At 48.9% G+C, this 22976-nt stretch overlaps 1 long non-coding RNA gene across 2 annotated transcripts in view; it reads left to right on the top strand.

Moving 5' to 3' along the window:
* LOC309826797 overlaps nucleotides 1–22976 on the top strand; it is a 41458-nt gene that overhangs the window by 14194 nt on the left and 4288 nt on the right. For both annotated transcript variants that reach the window (XR_014297142.1, XR_014297143.1), the window contains exons 2-3: nucleotides 17202–17350; nucleotides 19102–19197. This is a non-coding gene — a long non-coding RNA (uncharacterized lncRNA). The remainder of the gene's footprint in view (nucleotides 1–17201; nucleotides 17351–19101; nucleotides 19198–22976) is intronic.

Below are 22976 nucleotides of genomic sequence, written 5' to 3'. Positions count from 1 at the left end.
ATTCATGTGAGGGTCTTAGGAAGAGACAAGAGCCTGCCCTGGACTCCCACCTGAGCTGCCTACCTGCCTCCTGCTTGAGGAAAATAGACATAAAGCCGTGTTGGTGGGACCTTCAATCTTGTCCCCTCTTTCAGCTTGAGAGCCACTGTCCAGCTTTCCACTTCTGTGCCCCCTTATCCTTCCTCCACCCCCATCTTCCGCTCTACAAAGCCCCTGCTAGAAGTTGACAAAGCTGACTGGCTGCTTAATGTGCTACAGGTGTTGTTGCTAGGCAACCACCCTACTCTGCGGCTCAGGCTCTGTCAGCCCAGCTCAAACCCCTGGTAGCACTTAACCCCATAACTTCTTACCGCACACGCTAATTACCCAGGCTCACTGAACAGCACATTTATACCCCATGATCAAGGAGCGGAAGGATTGATTCTCAGCACCTTCAGACCTTCAACCAGCACTGCTCGCCATTGAGCCCTGCGTCAGGCTGCCCTGAGCACGATGTGGAGACCTTTTGTCTGTAAGTGTCTGTTCCTCCTTTCCGGCCGCATCTGGAGGATACTGACTTTAATGTTGACCATCTCTCTCCCCTGGACGGGATTCTCCTTGAGTCAACCAAACGCCTCGACTGCTTTCTGGTCTCCAGGAAAGAGGTGGCAGGCTTTCTCTGCATTTTAAACTACGTTCAGATTCACACTCTTGACCCCAGATCTCACAGTTATGAACGAAATTCATTCTTCGATGTCTGTACTCAGTTGAGCTGAGGATGATCACCAATTGTGCCAATTCTTCCACCACTTGAATGTTTTTATACATTCCTGTTTGTTTGGTTTTTTTTGTTTGTTTGTTTTGTTTTGTTTTTTGCGGTATGCAGGCCTCTCGCTGTTGTGGCCTCTCCCGTTGCGGAGCACAGGCTCCGGACGCGCAGGCTCAGCGGCCATGGCTCACGGGCCCAGCCGCTCTGCGGCATGTGGGATCTTCCCGGACTGGGGCACGAACCCGTGTCCCCTGGATCGGCAGGCGGACTCCCAGCCACTGCGCCACCAGGAAAGCCCTACATTCCTGTTCTTGACCTTTGCTTCCCAAATGGAATAACTCACAGTCCTTTGGCTTAACCAGGAGTTACAGGAAGCTTTAAACATGCATAGATAAATGCTTATATTAGCACATAGATCAAACTCTAGTGGAATTGATCTGTTCCTGAGTTGGCCTTTCCCATTCAGACTGTGATCACACTGCTTAACTCATGCCAGGTCCTCAACAACAGTTGGTGAAGGCATGAGCACAGCCATGTTTTTACTTCTCTTTTCTAAACCACAGAGTAGGGTTGACAGTGATGAGAGAGACCATTAAATGCCAAAGCAAATTCCCCCTTCCTTCCTTCTTACTTTTCTTTCATGAGTCTAAACTCTGCCTCTAAGCCAGATTACAGGAGATTCCCACACGGTGCCGAATCCCCTTTCTGCTGGCTAGGTGCCTGATTGTGAGGGGCAGGTCTAGACTTGCTGGGCCGTGACAGTGGAGATTCTCACCCATTCCCAAAGGCCAGCTTCTCCCAAGTGGGCTGGGCACCTCTGTACGACGCCAGAACACTGGGAGGGATCTCACGGGGTCACTCCTGCTTTCTGTTCTAGCTGGAAAAAGTGCTTAACCCTCCCCCTCCTGGCCATTATCTAATTATTCAGGAGTGCAGGAACAGAGAGAACTTACTTCCATTGAGCATTTATGTTCATTGTTTATTTAGGAGCAAGTATTTCAACCCCAGAGCCCCACTGCAGAGTAAGTATCCTGCTCCCCGTGGATGGAATGCGTCAGGCGCAGGACCAGTGCTTATGTGCACATTCTCATCTAACCTTCGTCACAGCTCCAGCATATGGACAGAACTATTTCTATGCTATGTGTGAAAAACTAGGTTCAGAGAGGTGGAATAACTTTCTCAAGTTTGCACAATTAGTAAGTGGCCCAGCTGGTATTCTAAGCTACGCTGTGTCCTGGGAGATCTGACAACCACAGCTCCAAGAGGTTAGGTGACTTGCCTGAGATCCCACTGCCAGTTAGTCATGCGATTGGAATTCTCATTGATCTGACTCTAAAGTCCTTTGCATGGTTTTAGAGTTATTCCTCCAGTTTCTGTGTTGATGGTGCCTTCATGGTGGTGAGACATTCCTGTGTCCGGCACGGAGCAGAAGTGGATTCTAGGGAACAGCAAAGATGGCGTCCTGAACAGGCTGTATCCGGAAGTGAGGGTCCCTGTGTATCTGTTTTCCATTTCTTTGAGAGGACAACACTGGAGAGAGAGAGAGAGGGAGACAAAGAGAGAGAAAGACATACACACAGACCACCCCCCCACCACCACAAACCTCTTGTACCTACAACCCTACGGCCCTCAGCTTCCCTCCCTCATCTTGAGGCAGTGATGCCTTGGCTTCAGGTTAAGCCACTTGTTGCCAGCTGGTGGCGTTAAGAGTTGGGAGTGCCAGTTCGGTCACAGGTGACAGGATTGGGAACATCACCATGGCCCTGGCTCCTTCCCAATAGAACCAGTGGGGTCTGGGAAAACTACCCAGTTGGGGAATTAAATGGGGGTGAAAAGAGACGGCAGATGATGGGTCCTAGTGGGGAGGGGAAGGGTGAAGTGCTCGCCCCATTGGTTTAACACTTTCATGCAAGCGCTTTCTCCATAAAGTATTAATAATGTTCCTATAATTGATACTTCAGGGCAATAACCTCTGACAAAATGACCCTGATTAGCAGATAATTGAGTGTGTTGGATTGTGTCCTGAGAGAGCTGAACGCTGCCACGCAAGGCCCATTAGCCCATCATAATGACCCCTTTTGTCAGGTATTAGTGTCATTAAGAGCCTGCTCTCTGAAATCAGTCCCTTCATTTAACTCTTTTCCCTAATTATATGGATCATTTTACAAATCAAAGCGAATGTTTGCATACAGCCCCATCCCGAGATGGAGTGAGGAGCAGGCCGGAGATTTCTGAGTGGAGAGTCCTTGGTAAGGAGGGTACTTGTGGTCACTGGGAGATTTCCGGAGGAGATGGGCCCCTTGGAAAGCATTGCATGATGACATGATGCGCCCTGCTGGCCAAGGTGCCGGCAGGGGGGAACTTCCGGATGGGGGTGCCTTGCCACGAGACCTTACAGGCCACGCATAGGTCACCACCTGTGCCCCTGAATCCATCTCGGCAAAACATCTGTCCTCCTGGCCTCAGAGACGCTGAATCCGTACAGAGGGTGCCAGGATGGAATAGGTCGGCACCTGAGCGCAGCCATAGGGCCTCCAGAAGACACAGAACACCTGAGCTAAACATCTGGATTTTGCCCAGAGCTGACTCACATTTCTGTCAGGAAGCAGGAGCCTGCGGGAGTGGCTGGAGAGGCTAAGTAGGGCCCCAATCATCCAGGTCTGGGAAAATGTGACCATGGTGCCCTTGCACCCGTACTTAGAGCTGGGGGCTAGGTAAGCAGCCAGTGCTTCTGGGACGCCTGGGGACTTGGAACCTCGTCAGCCCCTAGGCCACACACACAGAAGCTGACACAACAGGAAGCTCAAGGGGCAGAAGGCTGCTTCTGACCTGTTCCTCCAAGCGCCTTCTCACTCATTAAAAAGTAGAGACAGTTATTTGTAGTGAGGTGGATGGATCTAGAGTCTGTCATACAGAGTGAAGTAAGTCAGAAAGAGAAAAGCAAATACCGTATGCTAACACATATACATGGAATCTAAAAAACAAAAATGGTTCTGATGAACCTAGGGGCAGGACAGGAATAAAGACACAGATGTAGAGAATGGACTTGAAGACACGGGGAGCGGGAAGGGTAAGCTGGGATGAAGTGAGACAGTGGCATGGACATATATACACCACCAAATGTAAAATAGGTAGCTTGTGGGAAGTAGCCGCAAAGCACAGGGAGATCAGCTTGGTGCTTTGTGACCACCTAGAGGGGTGGGATAGGGAGGGTGGGAGGGAGATGCAAGAGGGAGGAGATGTGGGGATATATGTTTATGTATAACTGATTCACTTTGTTATACAGCAGAAATTCACACACCATTGTAAAGCAATTATACTCCAATAAAGATGTTTTTTTTAAAAAAAAGTAGAGACAGTTTCCCATTTATTCGAACCCACTCACTGCCTGACACCTTTTCCACCCTCCCAGCTCTGTACAAAGCTTTTTAACCCAGGGCAGGTTCAGTGTGGGTGAATCACACTGTCTCTAGAATGAATTGCTTAGAGACGAGCGACTGATAGCTTGTTGGCAGCTAAGAAGTGTATATTTTTATAGATACGATACCAAAGATGAAGGTGAAAGGATATCATCTATTACAGGAAAGGCACAGAGGTTGCTGAGCTGGGAGGGATAGTTTATTTACTTGGCAAAGTGATGCGTGAATTTCCCAAGAAGAGTTAGGACCTGCTCTGGGTCCTGGGGTGGAGTGTCTGGACAGTATCTCCTACCCCTGCCCTGTTTCTGCAAAGTGAAGGCTCCTTGACTTTGCTTTCCCTTGTTTTAATCACAGAGGAGCTTGTGCTCCCATGATTTGCGTTAGGCCTGGTGAATTTCCCAGCATTGGCCTTGGGTGGAGAGCTGCCAGCTGTGCAGAGAAACTGCCAGGGTTTCTGCTGAGGAAGCAGAATTTTGGTGGTAGAGTGTGACATTCTCTTCTCAAAAATAATACCTTTCATTTAAGGTAGGAGAGGAGGTTTGACTTACCATGAAAATATGCTTTTCAGACTTTTTCTGCAGGGCCTAGTTGCTGAAGCAGGGAAGGGAAGCCCCAAAGCTGCAGGTGGGAGTGGTGGTCTGAGGGACGCTACACTCCAGAGGATTCCTCTGAGAGTGGGGCCAGACACGCGGGAATCCTACTTTCCGGCTGCAGCTCCGTCGGTGGTCCAATTCTGCTCAAACCCCAAGGAATGCTGCTCCCATGGAACAAAGCATGCGCCTCACCGACTGGAATACGAATAAAGTGTTATTATGTATGTTTAGACACATAAATTAACAAATATTTTATGTTATGGTAATTTCTAAACAGTCAATGGACATTTCTTAAACGTTGTATTGCTGAGGCCCTGAAGTGGACACTGGCTATATGCTGATGAACGGGGGCATGGAATCTACTCTCAAGTGGCTCAGACTCCTGCATGTGTGGTTGTGGTGGAGTGGGGTGTACACAGACACTTAAATCAATCTAGTGTACTGATGCTGTAATAGAAACGTGGGCTGGGTGTTATAGGAATGCACAGGGGAAATAACTAACTACCTCTTGCTGGGAGACATGGAGAAGGCTTTCCTGAAGACATAATACTTCAGCTGAGGTTTGAGCGTTTGCTAGATAAAGGAATGAAATTAAGTGCCATCGTAACAAAGAACAGCTACAATTTATTAGGGATTTGGGTATAATAATCATAATACCCAATCTTACAGAGCAATTACTATATGCCAAAACACTTTGCGTGGTTTAGCTCATTTGATCCTCACAGCAGCCCTGTAAGATAAGTATTATTATTACCCCCTCTTTACAATTAAGGAAACAGAGGTTTCAAGGGAATTTACAGATATTAAATACTCTGTTGGGGTCACATAAATCTTAAGTGATTTAAGAAATCACTCCTGCTGGGCTTCCCTGGGGGCGCAGTGGTTGAGAGTCCTCCTGCCGATGCAGGGGACACGGGTTCGTGCCCCGGTCCGGGAGCGGCTGGGCCCGTGAGCCATGGCCGCTGAGCCTGCGCGTCCGGAGCCTGTGCTCTGCAACGGGAGAGGCCACAGCAGTGAGAGGCCCAATCACTCCTGCTGTCCTTAGATGCTGGGCACCAGGCTCCGGGTGAGGAGAAGTGGGGGAGAGGTCCTCAAGATGGAGGCTGAACGGAGCCCTGCAGCCCGTGGAGCACGGCCAGCCACTCGGGGGATCCAGCCACAAATCCAGATCTGAACCTTATCCAGTAACGCAAACCCAAGATCCCTCTGTCCTCACTAGGAAGATCTGGGATGTGGGTCTCTAACAGGACAAAGTTCGGCCTGGGGTTCTTTAGTGGTGTTTGGCCCCCAGTTTACATGTGCAAACAGGTCTCCCATCTCTGCTTCACATAAGCTCTCCTTTCCAGCCAAACTGTTCTGTTCAGTGTCTCTTGAACTCTTTCTGGGTCTTTCTGACCAGATCTCCTACCTAATGGGATTTTTCCCATCAGAATGTCTTCCTCACCTGTCTCCTTTCAACTAAACCCAAATCATCCTTCTAAGCTAAACTCAAGCCCCATGACTTTGGTGAAGCCTTCCCATCCCTTCATCCCACAATGACCCCCTCCCAGTCCTACAGTGCTTGGTTCATCCCTCCTCCTGTTGTGAGTAACATAGTCACGGTCATGGGCATCACCACCAAGGGCTCCTCTGCTGTGCTCCATGTGAGTGGATTCCCCAGTTGGCACTAGAGTAGCCACCAGTGTCCCTGGATGTATCTCCTCAAGAAAAGTGTAAATTTCTTCAAGTAAGAAGAGGTGTCTTATCTTAGACATCTGCAAGTGTCCTGTGATGCCTCACGTATAATAGTTGCTCATTAAATACTTGTTAATGGATTTGCCACAGTCAGTAGGCGTGAGAAAACTCAAAGATGAGGATGTCAAGGCTCCACCTGAATTTATTCTCTAACTGGATGCATTTTCCTTAAGCTCTGAGCCCTGGTTGCAACATCGTCAATTTGAGAGAGGAGCAACTCCATCCACACTTCCCCCATCCCAGAGGAGGGGGGCAGAAGAGGATTCTTGCCTACAGGGTACATGGTGATCTTGGGCAGAAAGGCCTGGGTTGATGTGAGATGTTCCCAGTGCTAATAAAGTTCTTGTCTCTTGGTCAGGGCTTGCTAATTGTCTGCAAAGCACGGTAATGGGAAGACAGTCGCAGGCAGGAGAAGAAACATGTTCGTTCAGGGTCAGGGGCAAGATGTGGGTCTCTCTGGCTGTCAGGCTGAAATCTTCATCTCTCTGCTGGTCTCCCTGCCTAGATGCTCCTAGGAGCGCTGTGTGGGTGTGCAGCTTAAAATAATGCTGCATTTGTTTGGCTTTGAATGTACTACCCTGGAGATGGGTGGAAGGCATTCCCACCTGGATTTTGTCTGGAGCCTGGTGTCATCTCCAGTTGACTGAGTACATGTAAGCGAGCTGGGGGAGGCTCAAGGTGTCACCCAAGGCAAGGAGAACCCTAGGAGACAGGCTAATGCTGGGGACAAAACCAAGCCAGGCAAGAATCTGAATACCCGTTAAGACATGGTGTCCATCACTGCTCTCCTCTGCTTCCATTTCTGCTCCTGCCACTGGCTCCCCACTCCCACCCCCACCCCCACTTCACTCTCCAGAGCCATTGTTCTCCGGGGGTGCGGGGAGACACAAAAGAAAGCACAGAGTAGATGCTCAATGACTTTGTTGAAATGAATTGAAGAAGGCATGAGGGCTGGGCACCAGCAAACAGAGGGGTGCTGGCTGGTTCCTTTAGCAGATACACTGCTCTCAGGAAGGAGTTCCTTAAGAAAGGGGCAAAAGAGGGCTTCCTTGGTGGCGCAGTGGTTGAGAGTCCGCCTGCTGATGCAGGGGACACGGGTTCGTGCCCCGGTCCAGGAAGATCCCACATGCCGTGGAGTGGCTGGGCCCGTGAGCCATGGCCGCTGAGCCTGCATGTCCGGAGCCTGTGCTCCGCAACGGGAGAGGCCACAACAGTGAGAGGCCCGTGTACTGCCAAAAAAAAAAAAAAAAAAAAAAAAAAAAAGGGGCAAAAGGAATTATTGATTGGGAGTTGCAAAACCACTTTGTCAGTTCTTTTAAAGAGAGAATTTCTTTCTCCTACGGAGACCGCAGTTAGCATGAGAAGGGCCAATGTACAAGGTTACACGCTGTGTCTGTCCCTGGCCCTTTGCTCGCTGACGGCTTCATAGCCTGTCTCACAACGCGCTGCCTTCTCGCCCTGGATGCACCTCTCTCCCCCTGTGCCCCAGAAGGTCAGCAGGTTGTCTCTCACGCTTTTGTCTGTTTCAGCTAACAGGTCTCTGACAGGCAGGGTCCTTCCTTACCAGGAGGACTGCCGTGGCCACAGCGAGGCTGCCTCTGTCCTACTTTGAGGGTCCTGAACTCACCAAGCGGAGCTGGGTCTAAGGACAGTGTGACCGCACACCAGGGTCTGGCTGCTAGGGAACCTGCTCAGATTTGGGAGGAGCAAATTTGAATCACAGATGCAAATTGCTTAACTTTCTGTCCTTCTCCATCTCTTCCTCATGTGAAAGGAAGAGAGAATTCGGAGCTGGTCTTTTCTAAGAAGGTGCTCCTGGTAAGCTAGCTCCCAGAGTCTGAGAACCAGAGTTCATCTGAAGCTTGGAATTCAGTTGCTCCAACAGTGGGGGGCTTTGGGGTAGGCTGGGGGAATTCTCTGGGGATTTGTAGCCCATGCTTTTCCCTGATTTGCAGTCACTGCCAATCTGGGAGTCTGAAATGTGTTGACAGCAGACATCCTTTGTGTTCTGACTATAGGAGCGATTTGTGGGTACCCTGCCTTTGTCTCTTCCACTGGCAGCCCGAGAACGAAGCAAACAGCAGAGGAGACAAGAGGGAAGGAAAGAAGGGGCTGATGGGTGTGTCAGAGTGAGGCCCAGAGTCCCTGTTTTCTCCTTTCATCCTGCAAATGACCTCATTTATTATGGAAAAGGTTTAGATATTGAGTCATAACTTGCAAGAAGGAGAAACAGCCCAATCGATACCTCTCCAGAGCACCTGTGGAGGCGGACTGCTGCAGGTAGGGTGAAGAGGAAGCAGAGAGGGAGGAGGGGAGAGTAATTAGAAGATAATCTGGCTTAAGAAGTAGCTCTGGACCATCTGCGCTTTCATTAACCATGGAACATGCGCATCTAATCCCAATTAACTTCTGCCACCATCTCCAATCTCAGCTTCTCTGTTCACGCCAGTGACAAGACTTTAGCTGCAGGCCAACAGGCTGGGAAGACCCCACATTACCTAGGTGGGAACAACCAGAAGGGCCCTGCCTGCTGGGGCACTGGTGGTGGTGGAGACAAGGCAGAAGTAGCTGGGTTATTAAGTCAAGTCTTGCCCTGGCCTCCAGCTCTTCCCAGTGCAACTTTATCTGGGGAACTGGGCAGAATCTTTCTGCACTTGGCCCTTAGGCCTTATAGAGGGACTTTATCAACATTCCCAGAAGTGGAAGCCGCTGACAAGCTCTCTGTTTATGCACCAGAAAGCCATAGAGGATGGAGCCTTAACGCGCTGGCTGTGAAGGCCTATGCGTGAGCTTGGGTGATGTCCAAGGACTACTTCTTTGGGCCTCAGTTTCCTCTGCTGGACCAAGAGAGAATTTGATTAGGTGATCTACAACTGCGCTGTCCAATATGGTAGCCACTGGTGACGTGTGGCTATTTGAATTGAGATGAATTGAGATTAAATACAAAATTCAGCAGCTCAGTCACACTAGCCACATTTCACATGCTCAATAGCTACATGTGGCCACTGGCTGCTGCATCAGGCAGTGTAGGTATAGAACATTCCGTCACTGCAAAAAGTTCTGGTGGGCAGCGCTCACCCATAACATCTCTGGCAATTCTGCTATTGCGTTATTCTAGAATTGCCTGCTATCAAGAATCCCGCAGCATTAGTTCCTTTGCCCCCTTGAGTTTCCTCCCCACCAGCTGCTGTCATCTGCCACCACTTACACAACACAGCAATGCCCACACACACACACACACACACACACACACACACACACACACGGCACACAATGCTTTCTTCCAATCAGGGCAGTGTTGAGAAATTTGATAGCCTGACTTGAGAACAACTGACTAATTGGGTGCACTCCTGACTTCTCCTTACATTTGAGGGACTTTCTTTGTCATGTAATTATTCATTGTACACCATTTCCTGAATGCCTACTACATGCCAGGTACTGTTCAGAGCACCAGTGGAATGTGGAGTTTGGGGATGACCCCTTATGACAGCGAAGTCCTTCGCGGTAGGAGGCATGGCCACCAGGAGCATCAACAACCCTCTAAGTGTCCACCTGTGGCCTTGCCCCTGAAGGGTTTGCATCGCACAAACAGCCCTCACTTTATAAACACTTGATATAAACAGATGGGGGCTGGGAGGAGTCGAGGAGGATGCGGTGTGATCAGCACTTGATTGGAGACCTGGGCAGCATGTTGTGGGGACAGAGCAGAGACAGTCACAGCTCCCCGCTCCCGGGGCCTCGATTTCCCCAGGTGAACAGAGGGTGGGCCTGGCCCTCTCCGAGGCCTCCTCGTGGCCGAGACCCTCTCTGCAGGAGTTGAGATGTCTGAGCACTCTTTGGAGGAAGAGCCTCGCTAGGTGCAAAATTCAGGCTGCACAGGTTTTTCTCCGTTTCCCAACTGTGCTGCCCTTTATTCTTTTAAATCCTGAGGCTTCCTGGAGGCTCCTTCCCTCCCCATACAGCTCTCCCTCCTTCCCGGCTGCATAGCCCCAGCCCAGCTCTTGTCATATTTCCTACTGGATCGGGTGTTTAATTAAAATCATAATTAAAATTGATCTCCTCATTAGCATGCACCTGCTCTGCCTCTCACATCCTCGCGTTCCATTATCCACTGAAGATGTCAGGGCTGACAGGCGACAGCCAGACCCCAGGCCAGCCCCCCTTGATGGGGTTGGCGGATGACAACATCTGGACAGAGAGGACTTTGGGGGAGAAGCTGCATCCACGGCAGAACAACACACGATTAGCGCCAGGTGGGCCCCCTGGGGAAAGGGCCGGCTGCTGGAGGCCTGCGCGCAGCTGGCTACATCTGTGGTCCCACCGGAAGGACTCCTCCCGCGTCCACCTTCCTACCCCTACTCTGTGTGTACGCACACACATATACATACGCCGCTTGCACGCCCCTCGGGGGATCTGTGACAAGTCAACAGACTCCTGGCCCTGGAGAGTCTGGGGGGTGAAACCGAGAAGGCCTCTGGTTTCCAGAGGTGAACCCCAGATGTGCCCTCAAGGAGCCTCCATCTGGGCTGTGATGAGCACTATCATGACCCTCCTCCAGGGGGCACCAGTGAGAGTGAGGCGAGCCACAGGGGTCAGGAGAGGAGCTGGCCTGAGCCTCCCAGCTTGAGGAGACCTGCAAAGAAATGCTGGGGTGTCAGGCGTGAGTGAGTGTGCAGTGCAGGGGTAGGAACCCTATGGCTACTTGACTTCCTGCCTGGCCCCTCTCACCCATGGAAGGGGAAGGAGGCCCGGGAGGAGAAAGCCAGCAGGGCATGAACTCAGTGCAGGAATGGAAGCTCCACAAGAGCAGGGGATTTCTTTCTTTTTTTAATTTTTTTTTATTTTTAATTGTTGTTAAGAAAACATAACATAAAATTTACTATCTTAACTGTCTCTAAGTACAGTTCAGTAGTGTCAAATATATTCACATTATTGTACAACCAATCTTCAGAAGTTTTACATCTTGTAGAACTGATGCTCTGTATCCATTAAACAACAACTCTCCGTCCCCGCCTCCCCCAGCCCCTAGCATCCACCATTCTACTTTCTGTCTCTAGGAAGCTGACGACTCTAGGTGCCTCATGTAAGTATAATCATATGGTATTTGACTTTTTGTGACTGGCTTACTTCACTTAGCGTAATGTCCTCAAGGGTCATCCATGTTGTAACATGAATCAAAGTTTCTTTCCTTTTTTTAATTTAATTTTATTTTTTTAATTTTTATTTTATTTTTATTTATTTATTTATTTGTGGTACACAGGCCTCTCACTGTTGTGGCCTCTCTCATTGCGGAGCACAGGTTCCGGACGCGCAGGCTCAGCGGCTGTGGCTCACGGGCCCAGCCGCTCCACGGCATGTGGGATCTTCCCGGACCGGGGCACAAACCCGTGTCCCCTGCATCGGCAGGCGGACTCTCAAACACTGCACCACCAGGGAAGCCCTCTTTCCTTTATAAGATTGAATAATACTCCATTGTATGTAAATACCACATTTCGTTTATCCACCCATCTGTAGATGGATGGACACTTGGGTTGCTTCCACCTCTTGGCTGTTGCGAATGCTGCTGCTATGAGCATGCAAGCGCAAATATGTCTTCAAGATTCTGCTTTCGATTCTTTCAGATATACACCCAGAAGTAGAAGTGCAGGGATCATAGGATAATTCTGTAACAAAGAAGAACAAACCTGACTCCACATTGGATCTGTTGCTTTAGCGCTAACCCTTGTGCTCTGTTGCCTGTGCTTAGTCATGCTGGCTCTGCACCTTTGTAAAAGAATGTTGCCTGTAGCCTGAAATATACAGGATAGCCCCTTGTCAAGCCTCTGACCTTTAAAGGTATAACACTTTCCCATTCATATAGAGATAAAAAGTTGCAGAACAGAGAATAACATTTGTCTTGTTGGAGGAACATTGTGACCAGATCTACATGGACAGTTGCAAGAACAAAGGATTCTGGTACCAAGAAATTGGCACCAACCAACCACATCCCCTCCCCTTGTAGTATAAAAGAAGCCTGAATTCTAACTCAGGTAAAATGGTTCTTTGGGATGCTAGACCCATCTTCTTGGTGTGCTGGATTTCTGAATAAAGTCGCTATCCCTTGCCCCAACAATTTGTCCCTCGATTTATTGGTCTGTCGTGTGTAAAGCAGTATAAGCCGGGACTCAGTAACAATTCTATCTTTAATTTTTGAGGAACCGCCATACTGTGTTCTATAGGGGCTATGCAATTTTACATTCCCACCAGCAGAGCCCAAGAGTTCTCATTTCTTAACATCCTCATCAACACTCATTTTCTGTTTTTGTTTGTTTGTTGGTTTTTCGTAATAGCCATCCTAATGGGTGTAAAGTGATTTCTCATTGTGGTTTTGATTTGCATTTCCCTAATGATTAGTGATGTTGAGCATCTTTTCATGTGCTTATTGGCCATTTGTATTTCCTCTTTGAAGAAATATCTATTCAAGTTCTTCGCCCATTTTTTAATCAGGTTATTTGTTTTGTTGTTGATGAGTGGGCAGGGCTTTTTATCTGTCTTGTTCTCTGCCGTATTCCTGGCACCTAAAACAGAACCTGGCATATTGCATGCACTCAGTTTCCTTACTGAACATTTGTTGAATTAGTGAGTACCTTTCATTTTCAGAAATCACTAAATGAAATGGGATTCTTCCAAAGGGGTGGTGAGGATATGGACGTGATATGAAATGTGATGTCTCACCTACTCCACCTTTTTGCAAATCCTGTGTGAGTTCTGTAATAGGAGCCTAGGTCAAATTGACCTCACATCTAAGGGAGTTTTGACCAAGGTGGACATCCTATAGTGAAGGAAATTTAGGCTTTGGGGTTAGACTTCAATTCGTATCCCAGAGCTCTGCTACTTACTGGCTATGTGGGCCTGTGCAAATTACCTCTGTAAGCCTCAGTTTGCATATACATAAAATGGGAATAAAAATACCTACCAGGGGCTTCCCTGGTGGCGCAGTGGTTGAGAGTCCACCTGCCGATGCAGGGGACGTGGGTTCGTGCCCCGGTCCGGGAGGATCCCACATGCCCCGGAGCAGCTGGGCCTGTGAGCCATGGCCGCTGAGCCTGTGCGTCTGGAGCCTGTGCTCCGCAACGGGGGAGGCCACGGCGATGAGAGGCCCGTGTACTGAAAAAAAAAAAAAACCTACCAAATAGGGTGGTCACAAGGAAGACATGGGGTAATAAGGTCCTGTAACTGATCATTCCCTTTCTTGCTCTTCTTCCCTGTGATTCTAAAACTCTGATTATAACATCCTACAAATGACCAGAACAACCAGGACTCACATTGTCCCTCGTGTTAAGCACGTGGTATCCGTTGATCGCTATCTCTGTGTGAGATACCGCACTTAGGAGGGAGGAGCTCAGAAATGTGTGAGGCACGGATGGGTCCTACCCCTGGAACAAGGCTGGGGGGCAGGTGAACCAAGGCCAGAAGAAGACTGGAGTGACCCTGAGCTGGCTTTGCAGGAAAAGTTGGGCTTAGATAGGCCAAGACAGTGCCCTGAAGTGGCAAGGGCATGGCTTCAACATCAGGTTCCTGTCTTCAGACTTCCTCCTGCCCAGTGGAGGCCACCCAGGAGGTTTGAGCAGGGGAAAAGCCAGGTGAAAACTGGTGAGGGCTAGCTGGGCTGCAGAAGGAGGCATGGAAATTATCCAAGGATGCAAAGCCTCCTCGCAGTGAGGGGGTTCTTCCTCTGGCTGCTTAAATTCCTTCTGCTGGAACTGAAGTTTGTTTTCTCCTCTGCAGTCTTTGGGGGAAGGAGAGAATTGCTAATGACCTTCCTCCATTACCCGACATTGATTTGTGGGAGGGGAGCTCTGCCGTAGCTTGGTCTTCCTGCCTTTCCCTGTGCACATCCCTCTGGATGTACTAACAAGGGCTTAACCAGAGATGAGTAAGTGCCAAGGCATTTTTAGTTTACAGTACTTCCCCAAACTTCCTCCTCCCTCTCCTTCCTCCCACCTCTCTACCTCCCCAGCCCCTGTCCTTGGGGGCTCAGGGCAGAGGTCACCCTCCTGGGGGAGACGATCCTCCAGTCCTGCCCCAGTGGGCTCACCTCTGCTCCTCCCTGGGAGCCGCCAGCAGGCAGCCTGGGAGCCCTGGGAAGTCAGGTCAAACGCAGACGATGTAGGAGCCGGAGCCAGCGGGAGGCAGGGTGTCCACCAGGGAGGTGATTAGCTCTGTGGCTCCTCTAATAATAATCTGTGAGGCTAACAAACAGCACAGAGGAGGCAGCGAGGGCAGGCTGTGCGCTGGCTGTCTCTGTCCTTGTTAAGGTTAGATGACGGGGGAGACCTTGTTAATTGCAGACTTACCCTGGTTACTACCGGCTCTCAGCCAATGAGCCACAGGAGGCAAAGCAAGGCTTAGTGGGGAGATTTGGAGCAGCTGATGCCTGCTGGGGTAGAGTTTCGTCCCTACCCTGGGGACCCAACTTGTGAGAAAGCCCTGGGATTCAAAAACTCAGCTCATGCATCGGTCAGTACTGGCTGGCTGCAATGTATTCTATAGAACATTCAGAAGGAGTCCCGAATTCCATGTTTTTGAAAGACATGAACTGAACCAACAAAGACGAGTCTCCCTCTCTCCCATCAGAGGACACCCCCGACACACACACACTCTCACACATACACACTTACACTCACACACACTTGGTTCTGAGCCTTCTGGTGTTCGATGGTCTATAAATATCCGTGGCATTGAATTAAACTCGAAATTGAACCCAGAGAGAAGGGGTGTGGCTCTTCTCCCTCTGGCTTCCCTGGCTCCTTTGCTGCTTGACCCTGTAGCTGCCTGGAAAAAAGGACAACACAGAACGAGGTGGGAGGACCTGCCTCAGCTAGGGGGTGGCTGAGGCCATGAGAGGGCAGGAGCAAAGGAAATATAGGAGCCGGGCTGGCAGCCAGGGGTGGGACAGCATAGACAAGACCCCAAGCTCAGCCTTCAAGGAAATGCAGGGTGGGAGCGTGGCCACAGCAAGAGCCCTGGTGAGCATCACACAGAACATGTCCAGGCTGGGCCCCGTGAACAGAAGCCCAGAAGACTGAGTAGGGTGACGGAGGTGTGGGCAACTGGTTTGCTGAATGTCAATATGGGAAAATCTTAAAAAGTGCAGTTTTCTGAGGCTAGCCTCTGACAGAGAACAAGTGACTCTTAACCCCAGTAGATTGTAATTTAAAGACCCCAAAGGAGCTCCTAGAAATTCGAAGCTTCATGGAGGATGCTGGAAAGAAAAGGGTAGAATTTCCTCCGTGTTGGGTGTATGTTTGTCTTCTGCCGAGAACTACCAACCAGTCTGTCTCTCATATCTGGACAGTGCATGGGACAGCAGCCCTGGCTCTGAACTGCCCCATCTTCTCCAACTGTTAGAATTTTCTTTACTCCCCTGTCTTCCTGGTTGCCCCTCCCCTCTCCTCTACGGACTTCACGGCTGCCTGCGGTCGCCTGGAACCCACCCCTACCCTAGGCACCCGCTCTGGACGCCCCTCTAAGATCTGATCTGTGGTGGCAGGACTAGTAGCGGTGCCATGAGGTAAGAATGGTAATAATAATGAAGGAATGAATGACCATCTGTTAGGTCCTTATGATGTGCCAGGGCCCTGAGCTAAGTGCTTTATAATGCATTATTTCATGTAATACTTCTAACAATCTCATGAAGGATCATTTAATCATTTTATAAGACCTGATTCATAAAAGAAGAAACTGAGGCTCCGAGAGGTCACACGACTTGCCAGGGCCACTCAGATAGCAAGTTGCTGCGCTGGGATTCAGACTCTGAAGGGGACGTTCTTTCTTCTCCAGAGAGAACTGGGGAGCTGGGAAGGCAAAACCCCTGGTTCCTCCCTCTGTTGCTGTCGCAAGGGCTCAGGGTGCCCAGCCCCGTCTATTATCCCCCTTCCCCGCCTCCGATCCCTTCTGAGATGGCCAGAAGCAGGGTTTCTTCACCTCGGTGGACACCTGAAGACCCACCATTAGTGTTTGGACAGACTCTTTGTCTGTTTCATATGAAACTAATGAATAGAGACATTGGAGGAAGTCACTTTAATCCCTTGATCCCGTTTGTTGAGGGGAAGAAAAAGACAAACTCAGAAAGTGTTTCCTTCAAGGATGTCACAGAGTGGGGCCCTGTGTTCTTTCCTACAGTCGGCCCCCGAAGTAAGAGGCCCCAGGCAGAAGTTTCTCTGGAGCATTCAGTCAGCAGGAAGTCCCTCCTACAGGGCACCATGGCACTGCCCCTGGGGACCAGAGTCCCTTTAAGACCTTTCTCAACTTTTCCCAACCTCCTGCCCTGCTGGCCCTGCCCCAGCTCCTGAGTCATCATCAGCTCAGAGCTGGTGGGGTTGGGGAGGAGCTTCCCCCCGCCCCCCGCACCCCGCAGCCTTTCTACTCTGGGTTGGCTTCTGTAGTTCCCAGCTCCTGCTTAATAACCCTTCATGCTGTTCTGAGTGCCTTGTTGCTACCGATTCATTTAATCCTCCCAGTAATCTGGTAGGGTGTGCACCATTCCCATTTTACTGATGGGCAAATGGAGGCACGGCAAGATTAGTGACTTCTTCAGGGGCACAGCCTGGAAGTGTTGCAGACAGATGTGACCCTCCATAACCGCGTCCGCGGCGCAGACTCCTCCTTATTTGTACTGGATGCTGGGGACATTTAAAGTGACCTTTTCTTTTTTTTTTTTGGCAGGCTGGCCTAGGAAACTTTCTACTGTGAATAACGCTGATCTACATGCCAAGCTCCAAGCAGCTGACGTACTAATGAGCAGAGCTGTGGCCTGCCTGCTCTTTTGTGTCCCCCTCAGAACTTGAACAAAAGGCACACTCCATGGGTGTTGGGTAGGTGGTTGATTGGATTTTTACTGACAGGAAGCTCCACTGGCTTCCACAGCTGCTGAGGTTGGAGAAGGAAAGGAGGGAGGAGGCGTGGTGGCCCACGAGAATGGGTCCCCCTATGAGCAGCTCAGTCCTGGGGTGTGTGCCACGCCTCTTCCTTGGGTAGAGTGCCACGCAGACACTGTGGGTCCCTGTGAAGGTGGCAAAGCAGATGTGTTCCCATCCCCCTCTCAGTCTAGTAGACCCTTCATTCCTCTTCTTCAGACGGGGAAGCTCTCCGCCCCGGGAATCTGCAGGATGAGCTGAACTGGACTTGCTTACAGGAGGGTAATCCGTAAGGCCAGCTGTGCTTACTTTTCTCGGGCTGCCGTGGGATGGAGCTCCGTGGATCTCCCGGGCCAGTAAGGGTTTGAAACCAAAGGAGGCTTGACTCCTGCCTCCCACCCGGGGAGGGAGGTCGGGCTGTAGAGAGAGATACACAGGTTAGTTCTAACAGGTGTCTGCTTTCTGCCTCCAGCTCAGGGTGCCCACACCTGCTGCTACGTGTCCAGGTACCCCTCCTGTTTGATCCCCACTGCGGGAGGCTGGGGGTGGGGAGACCGGGGAAAGCTGGGAGGAGGGGAAGGAGATGTAACATACTGAGCCGAGAGCACTCAGGGAAATAAAGGATCTATTTTTTTTTCCATTTGTTCTCAGCAAACATTTGTCATTTAATTTCTTCCTAATTACACAATTACGTAATTATGTAGTATTAGTAAAATAAAGCCTAAAGACGTTTGAGTAAAGAATTACTTAAGTAAATAATGGCTGACTAAAGTAATTATTTCCGGGGTTTTCTTTTTTAAAGTAGAATTGGATGAAATTAGTCCAGGCATTGTTGCGGAGCTGAGTGGGAGTGGGGACTGTACAGCCGGGGGCCAGAGATAAGGCTCCCCTGGTCCTCCTGGGGTTTAGCTCCCAGCATCCTGGAACTTTCCTCCCTCTGTAGATGAGACTCTGATGGCAAATTCCAGCTCTGCTATTGGCTAGTGGCTTGGGAACTACCTTCCGTTTTGAGCCACACTGGGCCTGTCAGAAGGGCTTGTTCCTGCCCCAGTGGGAAAGGAGGAAGAGGATGAAGTTCAAGGCAGAAGGAAGTACTCAGTTACTGAGGCCTGTGCCTCGGCCTCCCCAGGTTTACGAAGAGGCAGTGAGACGTGAGACCACCAGGTCCGTAAAGAGACCACCCCCCAGCTGCAGGGTGAGGGACTAGGTCCTGTGAAGTGCTGGGGGTTATATGGTGGCAGAGGTGGACGGAGGATCTCAGGGCTGCAAAGCTACGTGGAGACCTTATGTGGACAGGTCGCCCGGGGTCAGGTGCAGTTTGCCCTGGGCGTTTCCTTCTTGGCTTGCAGGGCTGCAGAAAACACAGTTTTCTTCAAGGTTGGCACTCAGCTCCCCTAAGCCCGGTAGACTTTGACCTGGCAGTGTGCTTAAGTGGGAAGGAAGCAGCCCTCCCAGAAGGGGCAGGGAGGCCTGGGATGAAGGGAACTCTTGGATGGGGCTGGTGGTGATACTGCCAGAGCACATCCTGGATGCCTGGTTCAATCTGCCCTTGATGAGACCAGAGGTCAGCTCTCAAGACACGAGCCCCTTTTCTCCACACTTCAGAGTTTGGTGAAGGACTGACCCAGCAGCTTCTTATAGAAGGAGATTCCTGGGGGATCAGGCCGACCTGTGCTCCCTCCATCTTTCCCCTGTTCCCATCACTACAGTGCTTGCTCATCCTTCAGAAGACAGTCACTCCTCCTTTGATCTGCATGGCTTGTCCCTCTCTGAAATCCTCCTAGTGCAATGGAGCCCCAGACAAGGTAAGTCCTTAAGACTTCTCAGCTTTCTCCTTAGGGCAACTGAACCAATATATTCCTCCCCTGGAGCTGTGTTTTAGTTTCCTGAGGACTTGCAGTCCCTGCTGGGGCCCTGGGAAGCTGAGGTATATGTCACTGATCTTCTGTACTTCTGGTGCTGGTGGGTGTCAGACAGAGTTGGGGATCACGCCGCCCTGCCTGCTGCAAATCTCTGAGAGCTCGAAGGAGACCAGCTTGAACATGAAGCAGGTAAACCTTCTCAGCATTCTCACTGGGGCCATGGCTTTGGGCCTGTGATTGGCAGTTCATTGACACCAGCATCCTTTGAGAAAGGAACATAGAAGAGGCTTCTGGAAAGTTACTAAAGCCACGGGAGAGTATTGGAAAGGAATGCTGACACAGTCCTTCAGGCCAAAAACTGTAAGGTGGGTTAAAAACATCAGTTTTTCTTGAGTGGTTTATCTGTTGCTCATTGAGCTACAAATATTTGGAAGTATTTAGTAAAGTTGAAGATACATTGCCCTACAACTGGGCAACTGTACTCCAGGCACAGGCTCTACTAATAAACAACCTAAACAACCTAAATTTCTATGAACAAGAGAATGAAATGAATAAGTTGAGTAAGTTGTGAAATCCTCATTGAATAGAGTTCTTTTCAGCAATAAAAATGAAGTAGAACTACATGTATCAACATGGATGACTCTATGAAACACCATGGAGCTAAAAAAGCATGTTGCAGAAGAGTATATACACTGTGATACCACTTATAAAAGCTGTAAGCTATGCAAAACCAAACCATGTACTGTTTATGAATGATACATAGGGATATAGACACCAAATTCAAAGATGGTCAAATTTAGGAGCACGGGAATAGGGAGTGGGAGGGAGGGTTGGGAGGAAGGGGCTGCAGTACGTGGGCATCCAACCTTATTGTTCATGTTTTATTTTTGATGCTGGGATATGGGCACAAGGGTATTTATGATACTATTCCTTAAATTTTCTGAGTGGTTGAAATATTTTCAGAAATATTTTACAGTATTAAGAAATAAAAATGTGAAAATCCAAACAACTAAGGACCCCCTCGGCTTTCCTCAGAAGTGCCAGGACGTGGTGTGTGTGTGTGCGCGTGTGTGTATGGTGTGTACATCCATGTATGTGAGTCTGAGATGGCAGAGGTGGGTGGTGAATAGTTGGGGTGAAGAGCAGCGGAGAAGACCTCAGATAGACAGGGTCATAGCTGGCTGCTGGGAAGTTTTCTGGGTTGAAAACTTATTCAGTAAAGTTCCTCTCTTCACATAATATTTGCCTACGTAAGAAGCTAAATATTCATTGAGTAATTAGCCAGTTCAAATTTGTGGTATGAAAAGACAATTCTTTCTAATTATAGGGATGTCAGTTAAAAGATGCCACACTAGGATGCCATTCACTGCCAAGACAGCCTTAATAAAATTCTCACTGTGATTTAGATTCAAAAAGGTTAAAAAAAAAAAAAAGACACCATTATTTTTGATAATTAAATATTTACCAGAGCTGAGAAAATAAGTCACACTAATGTTTCAGGCTAATCAAAAGCTCTTAAAAAAAAGCTCCAGTAAAGATATTTGTTGCTCTCACAGCTCTGCTGCCAGGTTCACAGATTTTCTGGCTAACGCCAGCATCATGGCCGACTCTCCTGGAGGGTCTGACGGGCAGTCCTTACACATCCATCCCTCCTGGAGACATTATCTAATTTACAGTTACTTTTCTGCTTTGTAATTTTACATAGGCTCACTGTTGTCTGCTCCCTCCCCCCAGTTAGATTCTAAGTGACATGACTACAGAGCTGTGTCTTTTTAAGGGGGTGGAGGTAGGGATGGGAGGGGAGGTATGTCATCTCTAATCCAGTTCTCTCTGTAAGGGAAGCTCAATAATGAATTGAGCTTGACAAATAATTAATGTGATAGAAATTGTACCCTGACTTGAAATTTAGCTCCAATACTCCCTGGCTGTGAGCCATTGGACAAGTGACTTTAACCACTCTCAGTGTCAGTTTTGTTTCTGTAAAATGGGGATATTACACAACTACCTTAAAGGATTATTTTTCTTTTTTATTGCAGTATAGTTGATTTACAATCTTCTGTTAATTTCTGCCATAGAGCAAACTGATTCAGTTATATATACGTTCTTTTTTTTACATTCTTTTCCATTATGGTTTATCATAGGATATTGAATATAATTCTCTGTGCTATACTGTAGGACCTTGTTGTTTATCCATTTTATATATAATAGCTTGCATCTGCTCACCCCACCTCCCACTCCATCCCTCCCCCAGCCACCTCTCCCTTGGCAACCACAAGTCTGTTCTCTATGTCCGTGAGTCTATTTCTGTTTCATAGATAGGTTCATTTGTGTCATATTTTAGATTCCACATATAAGTGATATCATATGATATTTGTCTTTCTCTGTCTGATTTACTTCACTTAGTATGATAATCTCTAGGTCCGTCCAAGATTAAGGTAATTTAAACCCATCTCTTCTTATAGTAGACTTGCGGGCATTGTCTACTCATTTCTGTCTTTACTTCTATGACCTGCTACCCCTCCCTCTGTGGGCAGAGATCAGCATGGGCTCCACCCTTTCCCCCCTCAGCTCCTGGTTTTCTCAGGATATGCTCCCATGACCATAGCTGCTTGGTCCAGGGATGGTAGCTGACCCAGGCTGGGCCAATCTGAGCTTTCCCAGGATTTCGAATTAAGAACTGAGGAAGCTAGTCAGACCATGTCTGCTTAAAGATACAGTAAATAGGAGACAGCCTAATTGTAGTATATCAGTTAAGATTGGATTTTGCTGCATTTAACTGAAACCCCCATCCCACCCATGCCACAAAAAAGCACAACTAAACAAAAATAGTAATTAAATAAAATAGACATATATGTTGCTCTTCTGTAAAAACAGTCCAGAAGTAGGCAGTGCAGGGCCAGCTGAGGGCTCCAAGGTCAGGCTCCGATCTTTCTGCTTCTCCATCTTCAGGGCAGTTTCCAGCCTCTGAGTTACCTCCTGTTCCAGTAAGGGTGCAGGAACTTCAGTGGTCTTATTTGCATTTCAGGAGGTTGGAAGGACAAAAGGGAGAAAAAAGCATGGCTCTCATTTTTTTAGAAGGCCTAACTCTTCTCCTCACATCTCATTGACCCAAACCTAGTCACCTGGCCAAACCTAGCTGCAAAGATAGCTGGGAAATGTAATCTTTTAGCTGGGAACCATTGCTGCCCAATAAAACTGGGGTTCTAAGGAGGAAAGGAGGAGTGCATGTTGTACTAGGCTCCCAGTAATCTCTGCTCCTTGGAGTAATTCTGCCACATAGACGAAGCTGGTCTGTTGTCACATCTCTATATTTCCCATGGCTTGGTTATTTAATCTTAGCTCTGATTATGGGAGATACTCAGGATCCTTTTAATAAATTCCTTCTTTTCTTTCTTTCATTAGAAAAAGTGTCAGTCACAGCCACAAGGGTCCTGCTATTCCTCTCCTTTAAGACCCCTTTACAGCTCCCTGTGACACTGGAGGGACTCTAACAGCCATTGTAGGTTTATTGGTTACTTTAACTAGAGGACTGGCTCCCATGTGCGTTCACTGTGAGAAGGTTGTGGTGCTCTGCTCTCTGCGTTACTCTCTGCCGCTTTGGTTCTAAATCCAAGACTCTGGCTCTCTCCTTGGTTCTGGGTCCCAGAACATTGCAGAGAGCTTGGAGTTGGTTTCTGCTTTCTTGTTTCTTTGAGTGTTGTCTGAAATCACTGTTGTTTCTC

This window comes from Grampus griseus, assembly GCF_964374135.1.
Source record: "Grampus griseus genome assembly, chromosome: 8".
Lineage (NCBI taxonomy): Eukaryota > Metazoa > Chordata > Mammalia > Artiodactyla > Delphinidae > Grampus > Grampus griseus.
Note: the sequence above shows the minus strand (reverse complement) of the source record. Positions and strands in the feature narration are given on the sequence as shown.